Source organism: Cydia splendana, chromosome 8 (genome assembly GCF_910591565.1).
Source record: "Cydia splendana chromosome 8, ilCydSple1.2, whole genome shotgun sequence".
Lineage (NCBI taxonomy): Eukaryota > Metazoa > Arthropoda > Insecta > Lepidoptera > Tortricidae > Cydia > Cydia splendana.
Window position 1 is genome coordinate 1,266,272 of NC_085967.1, and position 21,364 is coordinate 1,287,635.

General features: G+C 36.9%; 1 protein-coding gene across 1 annotated transcript in view; it reads right to left on the reverse strand.

Moving 5' to 3' along the window:
- Window positions 1-21,364, reverse strand: part of LOC134792619 (uncharacterized) — a 77,380-nt gene that overhangs the window by 16,874 nt on the left and 39,142 nt on the right. The window lies entirely within an intron of this gene.

Consider the following 21,364-nt stretch of genomic DNA (forward strand, 5'->3'; position numbering starts at 1 on the left):
TTTTACTTTTCGATTGGTGTTTGTCAATAAACGATTGGCCCAGGACTTCAAGTAAGTGTGTATATTGTGAGTAGTAGGTATCTAGGATAGCGTTTGAAACAACTCTCGCGTGCCATGTTGATTGCAGACTCCAAGATATTCATAACCGGAGCATTATTATTATAACTATATACTTTTATCTGGAAATTACTAGTATGGCTTCCAATGATAATGACTTACTTATTCATATTATTACTGTCGTTTGGAGATAGGGAGAATGCGAGGTCTTTAATCGTTTTGTTATCATTTAAGGCAGTATAGAGATACAGCATACATAGGTACCTATATACATACTTCATTACACAGTAGGCGGTAAATAAAATGTGGTATTATCTATGAAAAGGGACCTTATTGTCGATGGCGCTTACGACACTAACATCGATGAGCACAAAACGTAGTAGTTTAAAATTGGGGATTCTGGCCCATTTTAGTTATTTTGATTTCCAATTTAGCAATTAAGTTTCTTTGATTACTGGAACATTCAATGTTGCTGTCTATCCAATGCGGAGGTCAATTTATGTTATGTGACGCTGATGAACTTATCAGTCATCGGGTTTAAAGGTCCCTTTTTAGTTTTTTATAAATAACTCGTAAACGGTGACCTGTAGCAAAAATGTTCTGATACATAAGTAATCTGCGTAAAATTGTCTACATTAAATATTCTATACACTTTTTCGCTAGGATCAATATTTAAAAAAATATTTAAGGTAAAAAGTTAAATATGATCAATTGTTAATATTTTTTGTAAATAACTCGTAAACGGTGGCCTGTACCAAAAAATGTTCTGATACATAAGTAATCTACTTAAAATCTACTCACACCAGAGGATGCTGAAGACCGGACGCTTAGCTAAAACGCTAGGTTGAAGGAGAAGAAGATTGATCCTAGCGAAAAAGTGTATAGAATATTTAAGGCGCTCTTATACTCGAGTTTTACGTTTTCAAGGGGGTGAAGCAGACGAGTGGTAGAACGGGCAGGCGGGCGCCCCGCGCGGCGCACCGCACCATTCCCGCGCAGCACGTCTACGTCCTTATTCTGACGACATCGGTATTCTGAATCGTCAGTTCCGGGATTTTTAGTTCGGCAATTAATATTGAAAAAGATTTATTAGTAAATTCGAATTTTGATGAGTACTTAATGAAATTAAAAACCGGACAAGCGCGAGTCGGACTCGCCCACTGAGCCCACCGAAGGTTCCGTACTTTTTAGTATTTGTTGTTATAGCGGCAACAGAAATACATCATCTGTGAAAATTTCAACTGTCTAGCTATCACGGTTCGTGAGATACAGCCTGCTGACAGACGGACGGACGAACGGACGGACAGCGGAGTCTTACTAATAGGGTTCCGTTTTACCCTTTGGGTAGGGAACCCTAAAAATGGTAGGTAAGACGGTGAGGTCGGTGAGTGTACCTAAATAATTATTAATTATATGTATACAATATGAGTGTATACTTGACTGATCATGTTTTTGTAAAAATCGATTTCGACTGGCAAAACATATTATTTTTTGGCAACCGGGTTTTTTAACCTAATTAGACCCCGCTGAATCCGAAATTGCCGGTTGATTGATCGAATTCTTGACTGGAAGTGAGATAGTTGATATTAAAGGTCCCTTTTTTTTAGTTTTTCGTAAATAACTCTTAAACGGTGGCGCACAGCAAAAATTTTCTTAAACATAAGTAATCTGCATAAAATTGCCTACAAGAAAGATTCCGTACAATTTTTCGCTAGGATCAATATTCAAAGAGATATTAAGGCGGGAAAGTTAATTATAATCACTTTTTGAAGGTCTCTTTTTTTAGTTTTTCGTAACTCGTAAACGGTGGCCAATATAAAAAAAAATTGTTAAACGTTAATAATCGACACAACGTTTTCAATAAAAAAAGATTTAGTACATTTTTAGCAGGGATCAATATTTAAAAAGATAATCAAGAGGGAAAGTTAATTATAATAAATTCTAAGGTTCCTTGTTTTTATTTTTTCGTTAATAATTTGAAAAGTATGACTCATAGCAAAAACAAATTTTACACAAATAATAAACATAAAATTTCCTACAAGAAACATGTAGAACACTTTTCGCTAGGATCAATATTTAAAAAGACAAAGCATCCGGTAAGTCAATTATAATCAATTTTAAAGTCCCTTTTTAGTTTTTTGTAAATAACTCGTAAACGGTGTCCCATAGCACAATAGGTTTTTATGAATAAATAATCTCCATAAAATTTTCTGCAAAAAACATCTGAACACTTTTCTCTAGGATCAATATTTAAAACGATATTAAAGGAAGAAAGTTAATCACAATCAGTTCACAGGTCGCTTTTTTTTCGTAAATAACTCGTAAACGGTTGCAACGGGGGCAGTTGCAAAAAATATTATACATAAATATTGAACATAAAATTGTCCACAAAAAAGGTTTTGTACACTTTTTCGCTACGATCAATATTTAATGAGGTATTAAAGGGGGTAAGTTAATTATAATCAATTTCCAGGTCCCTATTTTAAGTTTTTCGTAAATGACTCGTAAACGGTGGCCCATAGCAAAATAGGTTCTTAATGTTAACTAACCCCCCTTGGCTAAAAAGTGGCCTCCATGTTTAAAATTCATTTGTTTACGTAAGATGTCCGTCTTTGGGTCACGAATTTACATGTGTGTACCAAATTTCAACTTAATTGGTCCAGTACTTTTGAAGAAAATGGGCTGTGACAGACGGACAGACAGACAGACAGTCGCACGAGTGATCCTATAAGGGTTCCGTTTTTTCCTTTTGAGGTACGGGACCCTAAAAACTAAAAAAAGTGACATGTGAATTGATTGTAATGAACTTTCTTCCTTTAATATCGTTTTAAATATTGATCCTAGAGAAAAGTGTTCAGATGTTTTTTGCAGGAAATTTTATGTAGATTATTTATTCATAAAACCTATTTTGCTATGGGACACCGTTTACAAGTTATTTACAAAAAACTAAAAAGGGACTTTAAAATTGATTGTAATTAACTTACCGGCTGCTTTGTCTTTTTAAATATTGATCCTAGCGAAAAGTGTTCTACATGTTTCTTGTAGGAAATTTTATGTTTATTATTTATGTGTGATCAACAGGGTAAAGACCGGTAGTGATCACCGAATCGTAAGAGGCACACTGAATATCAATATTAAACTTGAAAGGTCCAGCCTGATGAAGTCTACGCCCCGACCTACTCGAGCCCATGTTCAAAACCCCGAAAGCTTTCAACTCGAGCTCTCTAACCGCTTTGCTTGCCTAGAGAACTTGGCTTCAGTGGACGAAATCAACGACGGGCTAGTGGAAACTGTCCACACAGTAGGGTCTAAGTTTTTTAGACCCCGCCGTAAAGATAGACCTCAGAAATTGACCGAGCAAACCTTAAACCTCATGGCTGAACGACGCTCGCTACAGTTGCAGTCTCCCGATGACGCGGAGTCGTATAGGCAGCTCAATAGACGTATATCTAAGTCCTTGCGACATGATCTGCGTCTCTTTAATACTAACCGTATTAAAGAGACTATTGAGCGAAACCAAGGCTCCAAAGTGTTCGCAAAGGACAAAGCAACGCAAGCAAAGCAAGGGTCTATTGGGCAAAGCCAGCTGACAAAGCTGAAACGGGAAGATGGCAGCATAGCGTCGAGCAAAGCGGAGGTTTTAGGAGAGATCGAGAGGTTCTATGGACAGTTATACACTTCGATCGCAAAGCCCGTTGACAGCTTGGTAGGAGATCCAAGAGCCAAGCTGTCCCGACATTATACCGAAGATATCCCGGACATCAGTCTGTACGAGATTAGGATGGCCCTGAAGCAGCTTAAGAACAACAAGGCGCCGGGCAAAGACGAAATCACTTCAGAGCTTCTGAGAGCGGGTGGAACACCGGTACTTAAAGTCCTCCAGAAGCTCTTTAATTCCGCCTTGTCCGAGGGCATAACGCCTGAAATATGGAATAGAGGCGAGGTGGTGCTGTTCTTCAAAAAAGGTGATAACAACCTATTGAAGAACTACAGACCCATCACGCTTCTGAGCCATGTCTATAAGCTGTTTTCAAGGGTCATCACGAACCGTCTCGAACACAGACTTGATGACTTCCAGCCTCCCGAACAAGCCGGTTTCCGAAAAGGCTATAGTACCATAGACCACATCCATACGCTGCGGCAAGTTATACAGAAGACCGAAGAGTATAACTTGCCATTATGCTTAGCGTTTGTGGACTATGAGAAAGCCTTCGATTCGGTGGAAACATGGGCGGTGCTTGAGTCTCTTCAGCGATGCCATATTGACTATCGGTACATCGAAGTGTTGAAGTGTTTGTATAATAACGCCACCATGTCGGTCCGAGTACAGGAGCAGAGCACGAGGGCGATTTCATTGCAAAGAGGCGTAAGGCAGGGAGACGTTATCTCTCCGAAACTGTTTACTGCCGTAATGGAAGACGCCTTCAAGCTCCTGGAATGGGAAGGACTTGGCATCAACATCAACGGCGAATACATCACTCACCTTCGGTTTGCCGACGATATCGTAGTCATGGCAAAGTCGATGGAGGAACTCAGCATGATGCTCGATGACCTCAACCGAGTTTCACAACGGGTGGGCTTGAAAATGAACATGGACAAGACGAAACTTATGTCAAATGCCAATGTTGTGCCCATCCCAGTCTCTGTTGGGAATAGTGTTGAGTCGCTCACTCGCGAGGCACCTCATTTGTACCACTCATTTTGTTAATTTGTCGCAGTACTTCATACCGCAAAAATGTCTTACTTCACTCCTCTATTCATTTTACTCATTTACTCGCGCGCATCACAAACACCTCTTGCCACACAAATCATTCACACACTTCAAATTTCAAAAAACTCTTTTCCTTTCAAATTCACTCGCGAACCTCAAAAACTCATACACTCCTCACAACTTGCAACAGAGTCCCTGGATGGCACGAGGTGCTCGCCTGCTCGCCGACATTCAAAACTCAAAATGTCTCAAATGAAGAAACGAGTAATGGCCCACACTGTCAACTGCCGAACTACAAACCTTATTGCAACGACAAAAGGTCCACCGAGAAATGCGTTGAGTTTGTACCACTCACTGCCTCTCTGTGACATGAACACCTCAAAAATCCTTTCAAAATGAAACAATGAATTAGAAATACCCAAAGAGGGAGTGAGACAGACACGCGCCGTACTTCAATATCGCCTCGCGTCACCACCGAAAATACGTTAAAAATTAAACACGAAAGACAACAAGCGTAAGCGCTGCAAGCTTTCATACATCTTAAGCCTTTTTGATCCTAACTTACTTGTCAAAATGGCGCGAGGAATCAGTCACCAAAAGGAAGTTCGACGTGTTGCTTCTCTGTTGCACTTGTAAATTCGTACGTAAGTGTGACAGGGAGGCAACATGACGAACATGGATCGCGGTACGCACTCTGTATACCAGACAGGCATTTACGAAGCTTGCTTAGAAACAGTAATCCTTTAGTGACTAAAATATTATTGAAATAAATTACTGTAGCGTACACAATATATGATCATTTCAATAAGTTTCAAGTTTATTAAATAAAAAGTAAGTATAATTTGCATAGGTAAAATAAACATGTAGATGTAAATTATAACGATTTGAATATGCAATACTTTTTATTAACATTATTTGTAAACGTTTATGATTTTGACATATTTATATTTATTTTGTTCGTACGTCGTTGTAGCTAATTTTAGTTCTCTAATACCTAATACCTAGTGATAATTCTTATAATTATACCAAAATAACAAAATATGGACATCGTTTTCGCCATTAAATTTACCCGCGGATCTTCCTTGGTGCCTTTTGCATGAAAAAATGAAATGTAAATGTAGCCGGCGGCGGCCGGCGCGAATGGTGCTTTGTTTTATTATTATTATTATTATTTATTAGAGATAAATCACAATTACATAATATTTTGATCCAAATCATCGTTAAACCAGAATGGTTTGTCTCGATACTCCAAATCATCATATCATATTGATGATATTACTGTTAAATTATCTGAGGTGGTAAGTTTGTCACTTCTATATAATAATGACATGTGAAAATATTGAATTTGTTCTCCTTAGTTTGTTAAAAATGTGGTAGTTTTATGGTTAATAGGTACAAGACTTATGAAATATATCACTACATATTATGAAACAAAGTCCCCCGCCGCGTCTGTCTGTATGTGTGTTTGTTTGTATGTTCGCGATAAACTCAAAAACGACTGGACGGATTTTCATGCGGTTTTCACCTATCAATAAAGTGATTTGTACGGTCTACATACCGCACATTGCCATCTCAGCGAAATTACTTACAATTGCGTAAAGCAATAAAATACGAGTCAGTACACGTTCAACATTAGAACCTATCACGCGTGTCCTCATTAGCACTATCATTCATAATATCGCGCTTTTATAGATAGTATTTTCGTATCAATAAAGTGTTTATTTTCGGCAATCTTGTGAGTTATCATTATGTCAAGCAACCAACAGAATATAATTGATGTATGTGACACCTACAGCCCATACATCAATTTGGTCCTTCGAGTAGTTTAGTGTTTTTCGAAAGTCTCTGCATTAAAGATCAGATAACAAACAAGTGCGAAACCACTATTGCAGGATGCCGAAATAGTTGGACAGAATTAAATAAGTTGAATACTTATTTGTACTACTGTTGCGATAAATGCACTATACGAATCATATGCGAGGATCAAGTTACTGCTGCGCAGACAGAAAAGGCCGGGGTTATCGTACTCGGCCGGAGTTGCGTCATCAAGGGCGAGGACTTCACCGTATTCTCACATAAGGATCAATGGAGTGAAATAAAAACTACATCAGACATTTATACGCCAGAAATCGCTCAAATAAATCACATTATAAATATTTCGCTCCCACTATCCGAATTAAACGTCACAGATAACAGAGTTGAACTCGAACAAATTCGAACTCAAATTAAACAAATGAAGACGGAGACAGTACTACAAGGTGAAATCTCATACCACGACGTGCATCAATTCTCCATCATTTATCTACTACTCTTTGCTGCGCTCATAGCAACAGGAGTAATCTTCTGGCGCCGCTTGCGTCGTCGCCGTAGCGGAAGCGCCGACATTAACTCGGAACTTCAGGAGCAGAGAATACCAACCGTCGTCGTAACTAACGTTCCGCAAATTCAACCTCGAAGCACGAGTCACTCATCCGGACACGAGTCATCTATTAACTTAGAAGTGAAGACACCATCCAACACTTCCAGCCTTCGCAAGACAACGAAGCAAAACAGAGGAACTTCACCCGTCTTGCATTAAAACTACGCACCAAGACAGTGATCATACATACATACTGTTGAAATTTACAAGTTTTAATGTTTATTTTGTATCAATTGCTTTTATCATTAATTTTGTATCATCTTCATCCCACGCTTCTCTCGCGGGGCAGCATGTACGGTCTACATACCGCACATTGCCATCTCAGCGAAATTACTTACAATTGCGTAAAGCAATAAAATACAAGTCAGTACACGTTCAACATTAGAACCTATCACGCGTGTCCTCATTAGCACTATCATTCATAATATCGCGCTTTTATAGATAGTATTTTCGTATCAATAAAGTGTTTATTTTCGGCAATCTTGTGAGTTATCATTATGTCAAGCAACCAACAGAATATAATTGATGTATGTGACACCTACAGCCCATACATGATTCTTCAGGAAGGTTTAGGTGTATGTATAATTTGCTAACCCGTGCGAAGCCGGAGCGGGTCGCTCTCGCTAGTGATTATTATACTTAAAATTATATCAAGTAGCAAGGAGGAGGACTAAACAATCTAACAATAAAAAAGAGCTAAATTAGAACAAGTTTCATAAAAGCAGCAAATTAAGTTACTATGTGGGATCTTTCTCCTATAAGTTATATTCTTAACCTCCAGAATTGCACTCTTTAATTATTATTATTTATTTATTTATAAAGGAAGTGATGAATACATAAATATGTATATACATTAAATATTTTTGTCACCATTGGCCCGTTGGATTAATAGAATAGTCGACGCTGAAAATATGCTAGTACCTCACCTCATTTGAAGTAAGACATTGTAACACCTCATTTTAGAAAATGAGGTACTCATACAAACTCATTTTAAATTGATGTCCTACCCATCACTAGTTGGGAACTCGGTACTCGAAGTTGTTGACTCGTACATCTACCTAGGACAAGTAGTCCAATTAGGTACGTCCAACTTCGAGAAAGAGGTCAACCGCCGAATCCAACTCGGTTGGGCAGCGTTCGGGAAACTACGTAATGTCTTTTCGTCCGACATACCTCAGTGCCTCAAGACGAAAGTCTTTAATCAATGTGTGTTACCAGTGATGACTTACGGCTCCGAAACGTGGTCTTTCACTATCGGCCTCATCTCAAAACTCAAAGTCGCTCAACGAGCTATGGAGAGGGCTATGCTCGGAGTTTCTCTACGTGATCGAATCAGAAATGAGGAGATCCGTAGACGAACTAAAGTCACCGACATAGCCCACCAGATTAGCAAGCTGAAGTGGCAATGGGCAGGCCACATTGCACGCAGAGAAGATGGCCGATGGGGTCGAAATGTGCTCGAGTAGAGACCACGGACTAGCAAGCGCAGCGTAGGACGTCCACCCACAAGATGGACAGACGATCTTGTTAAGGTCGCCGGAAGACGCTGGATGCGGGTCGCTTCCAACCGGCACGTATGGAGGTCCAAGGGGGAGGCCTATGTTCAGCAGTGGACGTCTTATGGCTGAGATGATGATGATGATGATGATTTATGTGTAAGATTTGTTTTTGCTATGAGTCATACTTTTCAAATTATTAACGAAAAAATAAAAACAAGGAACCTTAGAATTTATTATAATTAACTTTCCCTCTTTATTATCTTTTTAAATATTGATCCCTGCTAAAAATGTACTGAATCTTTTTTATTGAAAATTTTGTGTAGATTATTAGTTCATTTTTTTATATTGGCCACCGTTTACGAGTTATTTACGAAAAACTAAAAAAAGGGACCTTTAATATCACATATCTCACTTCCAGTCAAGAATTCGATCAAGCAACCGGCAAATTCGGATTCAGCGGGGTCTAATTAGGTTAAAAAACCCGGTTGCCAAAAAGTAATATGTTTTGCCAGTAGAAATCGATTTTTACAAAAATGTGACCAGTCTAAATTATTCAATTTGATTAATTTTATAGCCTTTTAAAATATGTTTACACAATTTATCAATCGTGACTGAATTCCGGATTGGTTAGATGGGTGTGTGCCTTTGCTGCCCAACTTGTTATAAAATGACAATATGACGGACGAATGTCTGAAATGTCACCGTATTTAAGAATTATTTTGCTATTCTTCGTAAGTATGTTGAAAAACATTGTGTGTATAACATATTTGCATATTTATACTGTGATTACCCATTTTATGAAACGTCCGCTAAACTAGCACAGGTCTGACGCTGACAGTGGTCACGGGCGTACTGGCGTGAGGAGTAGGCGCAAGGTATTGCCGCGTAGGGTGTAATTTAGTAGGCAAAATGTTGAATTCATCAAATGATGAATGAAAAAAGTAACGTATCGATAAAAGGACAAGCAATAATGAAGATTTACTTAAAAGCTATCGACTGAAGTAAGTTTCATATACATTTTCGTCCTAGTACTTCTAACATAAGGAAATAAAGACAGTGTTAGGCATGTTTTCAACTTAAGATTCTATCGAGAAAATAATGAGCCGTCGTGTTTCTGTCAAGCAATAACGTAGTTCAAGGACTGAAGTTATACATACTAGAAAATAATGCATGAAATCCTTGTAAAAGTCTGTAAATATGGTGGTGGTAATCAAAGAAACTTAATTGCTAAATTGGAAATCAAAATAACTAAAATGGGCCAGAATCACCAATTTTAAACTACTACGTTTAGTGCTCATCGATGTTAGTGTCGTAAGCGCCATCGACAATAAGGTCCCTTTTCATAGATAATACCACAAATATTGTTTATTGTGCACCATAAAGTAAAAAAATAGTACCTACACAGTACATTATTGACCGGTAAGTACAGACTACAGTTAATCTGTCAGATATCTGATTTATCTGATAAAATCTTATTTCTAGGGCCAACATGAGTCTTATGTATTTTTACGCGATTCACCGTGAAAGTACAGCCTTATATGTTATGCCTGAGTGTTCACCTTTTTCAGTGTATATTTACAGTGTACAAGTTAGTTATAAGTGTTTTTTTCCTTTCTTTCTGTGTATGTTTTGTTTTGTATAACTGTGTACTTATACTGAAATAAATGGTATTCTATTCTATTCTATTCATATGAAATATCCGCAATGTCCAGCTTTACTCACATACCTAACTCGGCAGCAATGTAAAACGTCAGAATTTCAATTTTATCAAGCACAGAATCATATCTCAGCGAACCTTATCGGGTATCGGATAAATCAATGATAGATAGGGTTGCCTCTCTGGCTTATAAGGAATTTTATCGGAATTCGGGACTATCGCGAACATGGAAATTCGATGATTGACTGTCCGTATTTTTTTCAAGTTTGGGGTGAAAGCGAAGGAGATATTTTTAAATTAGTAGGCGTCCTCCTCCAAAAAAATTTGGCAAGAATTAGGTATATAAAATAGTCTTTATAGTTTCATTTTATCTACATTTTACAAAAAATCCTCGCTCAAAACACTTCAGATCCTTAGAGTTCTTATTTGAGTATTTTTGAAATAGTCAAGTTTTTGAAATAGAAAAGAGTGAGAGTCAGAATTGAACCAAGCTAAGTCTGCACAGACTTTGTGACAAAAAGTTGATCTCAAACATCAAATTATGTACTAGAAAAGTTCGACATCTATAACGGTACTTCCACACATTGTGGTGTCAAAGTTGTTGTTGCGTTAGCTAAGTTAGCTAAGACGGATTCTAGGTTCGTTTCGTAATAAAGTTTCTTGTCGAAATGAAATGAAAAACTTTATTTCAGGCAACTAAGCCCATTAGTGGCCCATAGAGAAACTATATAGCATATTACCTTCATATTAAAAAACATATATTTGAGTACTAAAAATATGATAAACTAAATAAAATATTGTAATAGCAATCATACATCTCAGATTGTTTAATTTGTCAAATAAGTTCACAATAAATCTGGCAACCCTGCTGCCATCTGTCGCTGTAGATGTGCAAGCGCATGTTTTATGCATCGCGCCGACTCGGGCCCCAAATGTATGCGCATCGATCGGCTATCACACGCTAGCCCAATGCCTTTTATTTTATTTGATTTATTGCCGCAAAAACGATGCTGACTACATAGAAGGTATACATCGCCTGAAACAGTAACTGGACTACGGTAACGGTTTAGAGAGTCAAGTCAAAAGCATTTATTGCAAACATATTACATAATATTAGGTAGGTATTAGGTACCTATACATAATATGGACCCTGCAAGGGCGCAGCAATCTTATAAATAAATAACAAACTAAGTACTACTAGCGTTTTTCTGCGTCTGCGTCTAATCGGCGCTATGGAACAGTGTCGCTACCAAGTCGCTACGCAGTTGCGACAACGTTGCGTCGAGCAGCAACCTTAGAGTTGACTAGACGCCGACACTCGGGAGACGCTAGTGTGGGGTCTCTCTTAGACGCGGAAAATATGATATTTGAGCAAACCTGCACTCAGACAAAAGGATAACAAAAACACACTTAGAATTACAAAAATAAACTTAATCCGGGGACAAGGAGAGTCAACTAATAGGAACAAATTGACTTTTGCAATTTCTATTAGTTCTTGCAATTTCTATTATCTGTTTGTTGAAATTAGAATTAGGATTACTGAGCTGTTTGTAGAAATAAATAAACTTTACAGAAATAGTAAAACGTCTATAACTATTACTAAACTTCATTTTTTCCCCCAGTACAGAACTGTTTTTTAATTCCTGGTATAGTTTACTAATGATTTTTCTCTCAGTGTGATTAAATTATTTTTCAAACAGATCTGCGAGCGATACTATAATTTTTTATATATAAAAATGCAAATTTTTTAATATAACTAGGGACTCTGGTACCGTTAAGATAGAATCTTATAGTAGATGTCGCTATGCCCATATCTAAGGCGTGTAAGCAAAAAGGAAAGAATGGACATACCTATTCGTACGCTTATGGTAAGTTTTGCTAGCTCAGTCCCGAAAGGTCGCAAGTGCGAGTCTTGCCCGAAACGGTGAATTTTTCAATTTTTCCTTTAATATATATTTTTTTAATAGAATCCTAACGCCCTCATTGGCTGACGGTGAATGTAGAGTGAGTGAATGAGATCAGTTAAATGTCATTCTGATATCAGAATAGGTACGTTCTAATTGGCCTGTGACTCTATTATGCAGTTAGATTACTGACTGCGAATACACTGTTTCAAGGGGAATACATCAAGCGGCGGCGCTGTACTATCCCCAACAAATTTAACTAACCGTTCTTAAACCTTATTGCCACTACCTAAAGTCTATTACTGGTCAGCTCATTGAGTTTATGTTACTACTATCTCACGTACAAAACGTATCTAGTCCTCTTTATAAATCCTTAGCGCGTATGACCTTATGTAACTGGTTGAAAGGTTGCTGGAAGCGGTGGTTGTAATTGCCGGATAAGTTACTATGAATTGCTTTACGTGCGGATTTTATATGTAGGATTGCATTGTGAACTTTAAAATATGTAGATTAAGGTCGACTTTTATGTATTTAATAAGGCCATATGAGGTGTAGGATGTAGGCAGTTTTTATTCTAATCTTACCTTCCTCTTTCCAACGCATATTTCTTTCTATTCTAGAAGAAAACAATCTGTCATGTCACATTGAATTCAGCTCTTCTAATGAGTAGTTTGCTGATTTAAAAATAATTATAAACGCATAAACAAACATAATTATTCCATGTTTCCGTAAATTTGATCTCATGATCACCGTAAAACAATTTCGTTTATTCACAGGGAACAATCCCATTCAACTCTTGAACAACGGAACACACAATCAACATTAACTATAAATAATTAAAGCAATTCATGTCTGCTATGAAGTGTGAGAAAAATCTCAACTGAACATGGGTTTGCAATCGACACTTCTCAGGCCTTACAATTCCTATAAAGTTGTAACAATCAAAGCCTAATAATACGCAACGCTGGCTGGAAGCGGTTTCCATCTTTTGTCAGTTACCACGGACACTATTGTTACACACTTTCACTGCTTCATGTAATGCAAATTCTTACTTTTATTTAGCCCATTCATCTTCTGTCTCATTCCTATCGCTAACCAAGCATAGGCGAGTCTAAGGCTCAGACAGACGGATTCGATCTAGGGACTTCTTGCTTCGTAGAGTCACTACGAACTACTTAGGCTAAGTAGGAAGCCGTTAAATGGATAAATAATAAACATCTAAACGCCACAATACACTGGTTACCCAGGGGATCTCAAGAGTCTTGCGCCCGCGCAAGCAATGGGAACATATAATGGTGGTCAGATGAAATGAAGAGTTATGTCAGACTTGGTCATCGGGTGACAAAAACTGTTGATTGACTTGATGGCGAGTTTTTTTGGTTGTCAAGTGGAACGAGATAATTACCGTGTCTGTTTTTATAAGCTCAATTTTAATTTATACGTTCTGTAATTTGATGACGAAGTTAGTAAAAAAGTTTATTGGTACATGCTCACTTTACTTGCTAACTAGATTCCGTCTAATCAAGCGCTGCTCCGACTTTGCACAGTCAAAGTACGGTTCCTTGCGCCACTCTATTTATAAACGTATATTTTCGGAGGAAATTGGTTCCACATGCACCCTGTTAGCTTCCCCGTTAGCTTAGATGGACTCTATAATGCTATCAATCTACTCAACACGAGTACACATGTACTACGTAATACATCTCTGCCTAAATGATAAGTATCTTTAAGGTGATCTTTTATATGTCTCTACAACTAGCTACGAGTTAATACAATAGCTTGTAATGCATACAAAAGTACAGTTTTCACAGCCTTTTCACGCTTTTTACAACAATTACTACACATTTCGTAACTATTTTATAATTAAATATCTTACGTATTTGACAACGTTTCTCACAAAGATATGTCATAGCAGAGATTGATGTGTTTAGGTATATTATTTATTTTTAAGATTAGTCGTAAAGTTGAATTTAGTAGGGGTAGTAGTATGCGAAACAAGGAGACTTTTTGTGCACGAGCACAATAAAAATACACGCACATATATAAATACACATAATAATATATTCATTAATCTTAAACAGAAACCAAACTACATATAAAAGTTTGTACTTACCCAAGCGGTGAATTAAGATTTAAGATTATATTCTGAAAGCATTGCTGAAATTTTTTATTCTTATTTTTCTCTCCCAACTGTACCTATTTTTTTTGTAAATATTGTACTTAAATAGGTACTTAATACGTACATACTACAAAAATGTTGATACAAAACACCTAAATATTTTGCATACCTTACCACAAAGTAGGTACAGCGAAGATTAATAAAATAAGTGCGTAATAGTTTCACTCACTCATCGTTTTAATGCATTTTAGTTCAGGTATTTTGTAGATTTAACGAAAGATGATTATTAGCCTCCCACGAGGACGGGGAGAAGGAGAATATAATGGACACGGAACATAAGAGACTGGTTGGACGTGGGCAGTACAGATAAACTAATTCGCATGACTTCAGATAGAATGGCATATAGACATAAGGTCGCCAACCTCCGGGATGGAGAAGGCACTTAAAGAAGAAGAAGAAGATTATTAGCCTAAAATGTCCCGCTTCGGGGCTAAGGCCTTTAATCTCCACGACTCCAGATTATCCTTGCGTTTTAAATTAATCACATTTACTATTTAATACCTACAGTAATTCAATACTTCCTTACATGAGGATCAGTATTAAGTGTGCAATAAAGGGGAATAAATAAATAATTCCATTTAACCTGATAAATGCGACTACGCCGAATGACGGATGACTTCTATTTTGTAGGTAATGATGCTACAGGAATACCTACTTTATATTCTAATTTATATAAATATCCTACATGAAATATTTTACAAGCTGACACTAATAAACTGAGCAGGATTCAGACGTGCGACTTCCGGTTTGAACAGTTGCTCATACCTATCAATTAATTTGTATGTTGTTTCAAACCTGTGTACTTAGGTATGTAACAATGAATGCGATATATGTGGACAGTCATGGATTTTAATTGCTGTTGATCCATTTAGGGTCCAAGCTAATTTGGTTGTCAATACTAACGGTATGAAATGTCCAATGTAAAGTAAACCCTAAATGGTTCAACAATTATTAAAGTCCGTGACTGTACGTATCATATCCTCGTACCTAAGGCCCATGGGTCTACCCATAGTACTAATTACATTACATTACATACTACAAATTTAAACCATTTTAAATTGGAACAAAGTTGCATTTATTTTGTTTCGGTCGATTTTAAAACGAAAATAAAAACAACTATATTTCAAATGGCATTTTTATGTATGGTGGGCCTTAGGAGATTATGTGAGCTAACGTAAAATTAAAAGGCGCCTTCACGAATCACAATAAAATAGAAAATTGCTTAAACATCCAGCATAAAAGTCTCTACAACTAGACATGATACACCCATAAAATTGCAATATCAATATCGGAAAAAACCCCATTTACATTTCATCCGTTGTTCTCACCCTCTATAATGACATCTAGTGTCCATGGACCTAGAATACTACGGACGTAGTTTTGCTAAGACAAAAACTGTGATTCCATCATCCACCAATTTCCTAGTATTTACGCGTGACACACACACATTGACAGTTATCTCAATGCCCTCATCCACCAATTTGCCGTCAGACGGATCGAAACGTCAGTGAAGTAAATTTGTCCAAGAAAAATGTAAAATATGCCGGCATGCGTAGTTAAATCCTGCAAGAAGTGTACCGATCGAAAGAAAAAAAGTGACGGAATAACTTTTCATAGCTAATTTTATCAATTATCACGGTATAGTACATCAAATCTCCATATTTCATTGTTTATAAATGCGAAACAGGAGTGTGACCAGTAAGTTGAATAGGGTAATTTCCCGAAAGTAGGGTAATTGATGCCCTTCTTATTAAATCATTATGTATATAAGAGATCATTTAAGATATTTAGGTAAATAGCTAAATTATTGATTTTGCATATCAAACTAGGTCGGTATGGTAATTTCCCGATAATAAGCAGATTAAAGACGTTTGCATGAATAATGTTTGATAGTTAACGTTTATTTGTTATGTAAGGTAAACATACACATGGTGCTCGACGCGGTCACAGTCCAGTACAAGTCATCTTGAAACTTAAGTCATTGTCAATAGAGGTGACAGCAAGGTGTCATCTATTGGGCATTAACATGTCGAGTACTAGTACATTAACCTTATATTTATTTTTTGTTTAAAACCAGATAGGTATGTTACAAGTTAAATATCATTAGGTATTGAAAATAATATTTGCACAAAGTAATTGTGCAACAATGCGCATTTTCAAGACCTATAAAGATAAAGATAAAAAATAGTTTATTCAAGTAGGCATATCACAAAAAAAATAAAAAAAATCAGTAAAATCAGTTAGATACACACTTTTTTTATTTTTAACGTAAATCTGTCCTATTTTAATATTTGAAAACAAGGATGATATTGAAAATAATTGTTTCACCATCAGGGGAGAATTTGTGTTACATGGTATCACTCGTCTACACGCACACTTTCAAACCGTCCGCCATTGCAGTGTCACAGTTTGTCTTAAGTGACATTCCCTCTGTCAAATATATAACTCTATGCTAGTGTCATACATATTTAACGTTATCGTCTTTTGAATCGTTTACAGAATAAAACGACATGTTGACACGATCTGTCGTGTGAAACATGTCTAGCACCATTTTTATACAAAATGACATATGGAGTTATTGTTCAAAACATCTTACGACCTTTTTGAATATGGCAGAACTGTCCTAGTGGAAAAATTTTTGTTTTTAGATGAAGATAGTAATTTGTTATGGGAATATTCAGCTCGTCAAGACAAGGCGTGAACCGTTAGGAAGGGTTGGAGTTTAGAGTTAAGCTAGGTTTACACAAACATGGTATTTGACAGTAGATACTTAGTAGGGTGCTATAGTTATTGGCCACTAGTGCCACTACATAGTAATTGGCCACTCCTAACGAATCAGGAAGAAACAAGCCAATTGAAGCATTATTGTTAAGAATGGCCAATTACAAGATCGTAAAACTTTTACTATTACTACTTAAATATATTTAAATTCTAATGTACATAGTAGGTATGTTTATAACTTCATACATAAATAATTAAAGTAACTAGTACAGTCAGCTCCATATACTTTGGATGCTACCTACTATACGACGCTGACTGTACTAAGCGTTCTTCACATAGCTAACGTAAATCCAGCCTTAACAACCGAGTAGCTCTACCATTGTGCTTGTTTCTGCGAAGTCTAGTACGGTTATGATATGAGTGCGGAATCTAGATCGTACGCTCTATAACGCGTGATGACGAGCGCTTGCTTGAGTACGACGATGTGCAGGGAAATGAGATGACATGTGACAGTCGTCGTTACTTTGTTTCTCTGTGAACTTGAGGAAATGATAAAGAGTAAAAAAAATTTCGATGTTCATTCCTGACGATACAAGCATTTCTTTAAAAAATGCATCCAGGAGGCGTATTCTAATTGTAATAATGGGTTAAGAATTCGATCTGAATTTGATATGGTTATGATCTGTCAATGCCTAAAGTGACATTTCGGTTTAAAGATTCTTTATTCTCATAAGAATTTGTACAATTCACTTAAAATGAGAACTTAAATATAATTATATATCGACGCTGGAAAGGAGAAATTGGATAAGCGATATTTTCAGAGACATTTACATCGTTGGAATCGCCAGATTTTTCTGCATCGAATGGACTAGGTTTCGTACCCATCTGACGACTTTAGTGTCGCTTATCCAGTCGGTGATTTGGAGAATCACTGCTACATTTATGTTACTAAACGACTTAGTTTTCAACAATTTTTTGAAAAGTGGAGATTAGATGAAAAGTTATTCGATGTAATGAACCTTAGAGTTTTTTTTACTTATTTATAATTTTGCCTTATGACAACTAACCTTTCACTGTCGGTTAACTATTTTTACCTGACCGAATTATAGCTTTCTATATCATATGGATAAATTTACTTAACTGTCAAATGTGAATTATTGGCGTTTATCATTATTTACCTAATTTCAGATATAAAAATTTTGTCGTTTATTCCATTTTACCTGAAATTTGTTGGAAGCTACCTAGTAATATTTTAACTTAAGTACTTTCTTTTTGTTGTTATTTTTCATAATATCAGAAAATGCCAAGTAACGGAAAAAAATATATTAATCTCAGGTATGAAAACACGAGATAATAATTATTTTTTCCTATTTTGGTTTCAAATATAAATTTCCCATTCTTACTGGTACCTCATAATTAAGTTGACCCTATTAAGCAATTTTGGTCTCAAATAGAAATGGTACACTTGTTATCTTAACACTCGTTACATAACTTCTTATTTGAAATAAAGCTACACAAATTCTTTAAAGGGTGTTTTTTTATATGCGTAGGTATGACAATCTTCCTTGTGGTTTATAACTATAAAACTCATAGAATGTAGATGTATCATAGGTTGAATGTGTCACATAAGCAGCTTATCGAGTTGCTAAGTGTTAGATAATTTTCTTGATTTGTTTTTTGGAAAATTTTACGTATATACTTTTTTGCTTGACTATAAAATAAGCATACTTTGCAATAAGATAGTTTTTACTCGATCAATTCTGACAACAAATTTACCTTGGAGTTTCTTACCTGACTAATTTCTTGTGAAATATGGCGGTAAGATAAATTTACCTAAATTTATTTTTACGACCATTTTGCTTAAGCGACACTAAATTCTTAAATAACTCATTTGAAGGTAAAATAATAATAGGATAATGTAGAATACATCACTATAATCTTATAAAATGTCTAATTTAGGAAATACGTCATCATTAGGAATTTTAATGATTTTTTTTTAGAAAGTTTTGCAGTTTTTTGACTCTCCCGTAAAGTTAGCTGCGTGTCGCTTATCCAATTTCTCCTTTCCAGCGTCGAATTATACTGTTTATTTACATATTTTATGTCACAAAAGGAGCGACAGACATTGGTTAAAATAAACGTTACTATTGACACTGAAAAAATGTTCACTAGACTCTATAGTCTAGTACAGTTGCCATCAGATATATCGGAGCGGCTGATGTGCACAAAAATATCTGAACACGCACTCTAACGCCTTGACAATAGGGGCGTGTTCAGATATTTGTGAGCACTTTGGCCTCTCCGATGTATCTGATGGCAACTGTACAGTCTGTCCAAGATAAGATAAGAAAAAGCCTTCTAAACGGAGCCTGTGACATTCCAGCCAGGCGCCCGCCGCAGACGCCGTGGGAAACCGATCGCGTCATAAATCAAACAACCAACCACACGTAATAGAGCAATCGAGTAATTGCGGCCGTATTTACGCGCCTTATGCGGCGACGGCGACGATTAGCCATGCAAACGACACCGAGTTATGGAAAAATATCTAGTTTTTAGGGTTCCGTACCCAAAGGGTAAAACGGGACCCTATTACTAAGACTTCGCTGTCCGTCCGTCCGTCTGTCACCAGGCTGTATCTCACGAACCGTGATAGCTAGACAGTTGAAATTTTCACAGATGATGTATTTCTGTTGCCGCTATAACAACAAATACTAAAAACAGAATAAAATAAAGATTTAAATGGGGCTCCCATACAACAAACGTGATTTTTGACCAAAGTTAAGCAACGTCGGGAGTGGTCAGTACTTGGATGGGTTTTTTTTTTTGCTTTTTTTTCGTTTTTTTTTTTGCATTATGGTACGGAACCCTTCGTGCGCGAGTCCGACTCGCACTTGCCCGGTTTTTTATCTCAATTCTCAACCAAAACCAGAAGAGGTAATAAGGGAAAAATCGTGCCTCGAAATTTGGTAGCTGGAGTAGATGACGCTTTTGGAATTAAATGATCTTATGGGTCTTATAGGTACCTATTCTACAATCAACTCTTTGTCGACTGTGACGAGAAAATTATTAAACCCGTCCGACACATACGAGTTTTTTACCTAGCGATAGAAGTAACAACGAAAGTAAATAATAAGGGGTACCTGGGGCCAAATTCGACATACCCAACTGTCAGATTTCGCATCCTCGTCAAATCAATGTCAGTTGATTTTATTGCATGTTGATTCTATCAAGTGTTGATTCGATCACCTGTGGATAATATCATTTGGTACAACCGAAACTAAACTCTAAACCCGGAGTGGTTCGGTTTGGTTGTCACCTAACTGTGGATTGCTAATGTCTAATTTTGACATTAGCAAGTACGTATTCGAGAACTTATAATTTTTCCCACATCAACCGGAGCTCAACACGATACGTCAAACGTCGCTTGTCGAATAGGGCTCCTGATTAACAAAAGCATATTTCGATATTTTTGAGATCTATAACCACTCAAATGATTGATATTTTTCAGTGACGTCTATTATTATAATAAAATGCATAAGAAATGCACAGGTCGTGCGATGTTACGCATAGACCTTGATCATCACCAGAAAGTAGGAACTTACAAATTGCAAATCGCTGTGGGATCGGCTTTCTCCAGTTTTATTTAGGACGTTCCCTAGACAATTCTACGCAGAGAAAGACGTAAAAGACATGGTCTCTCAGATATCATACAGTCAGCAGCAGAAGTTGCTTTGCGGGCGAGGTGTTCATAATTACCATGACACGCTCTTATTCTCTTAACAATAAAGTCGCTTCAAGATCATTTTGAACACCTAGGCCGCTTAACAACTTCTGCTGCTGAATGTACATTAGTGCGAACACGAAAGAACAATAGCCGTGTCGTAATAATCGTAACGATTACACACTATTTGGCTATCGCCGCATCTTCCTAACTGTATTGCTCAGGCAAGTCCAAAACATACTCAAACCAATGTCACTAGATCTCTTGCTCTGTAATAACCAACCAACCTTTGGAACTTTAATATATTTATACTGGGCATAAACATTCAATTGGCTTCGTTCGGTAAGTGCGGAGTAACACCTCGTCAGTACTGCGGCACGATTTACACGACCCTGATTGTGTTAAGCTTGTGAGATAGTAAATCTAGCCGCTCACAGGGTGTCTACCTACAAACTGCTAGAACGTCTGTGTTATGCTAGCTATGGGCCACATTACA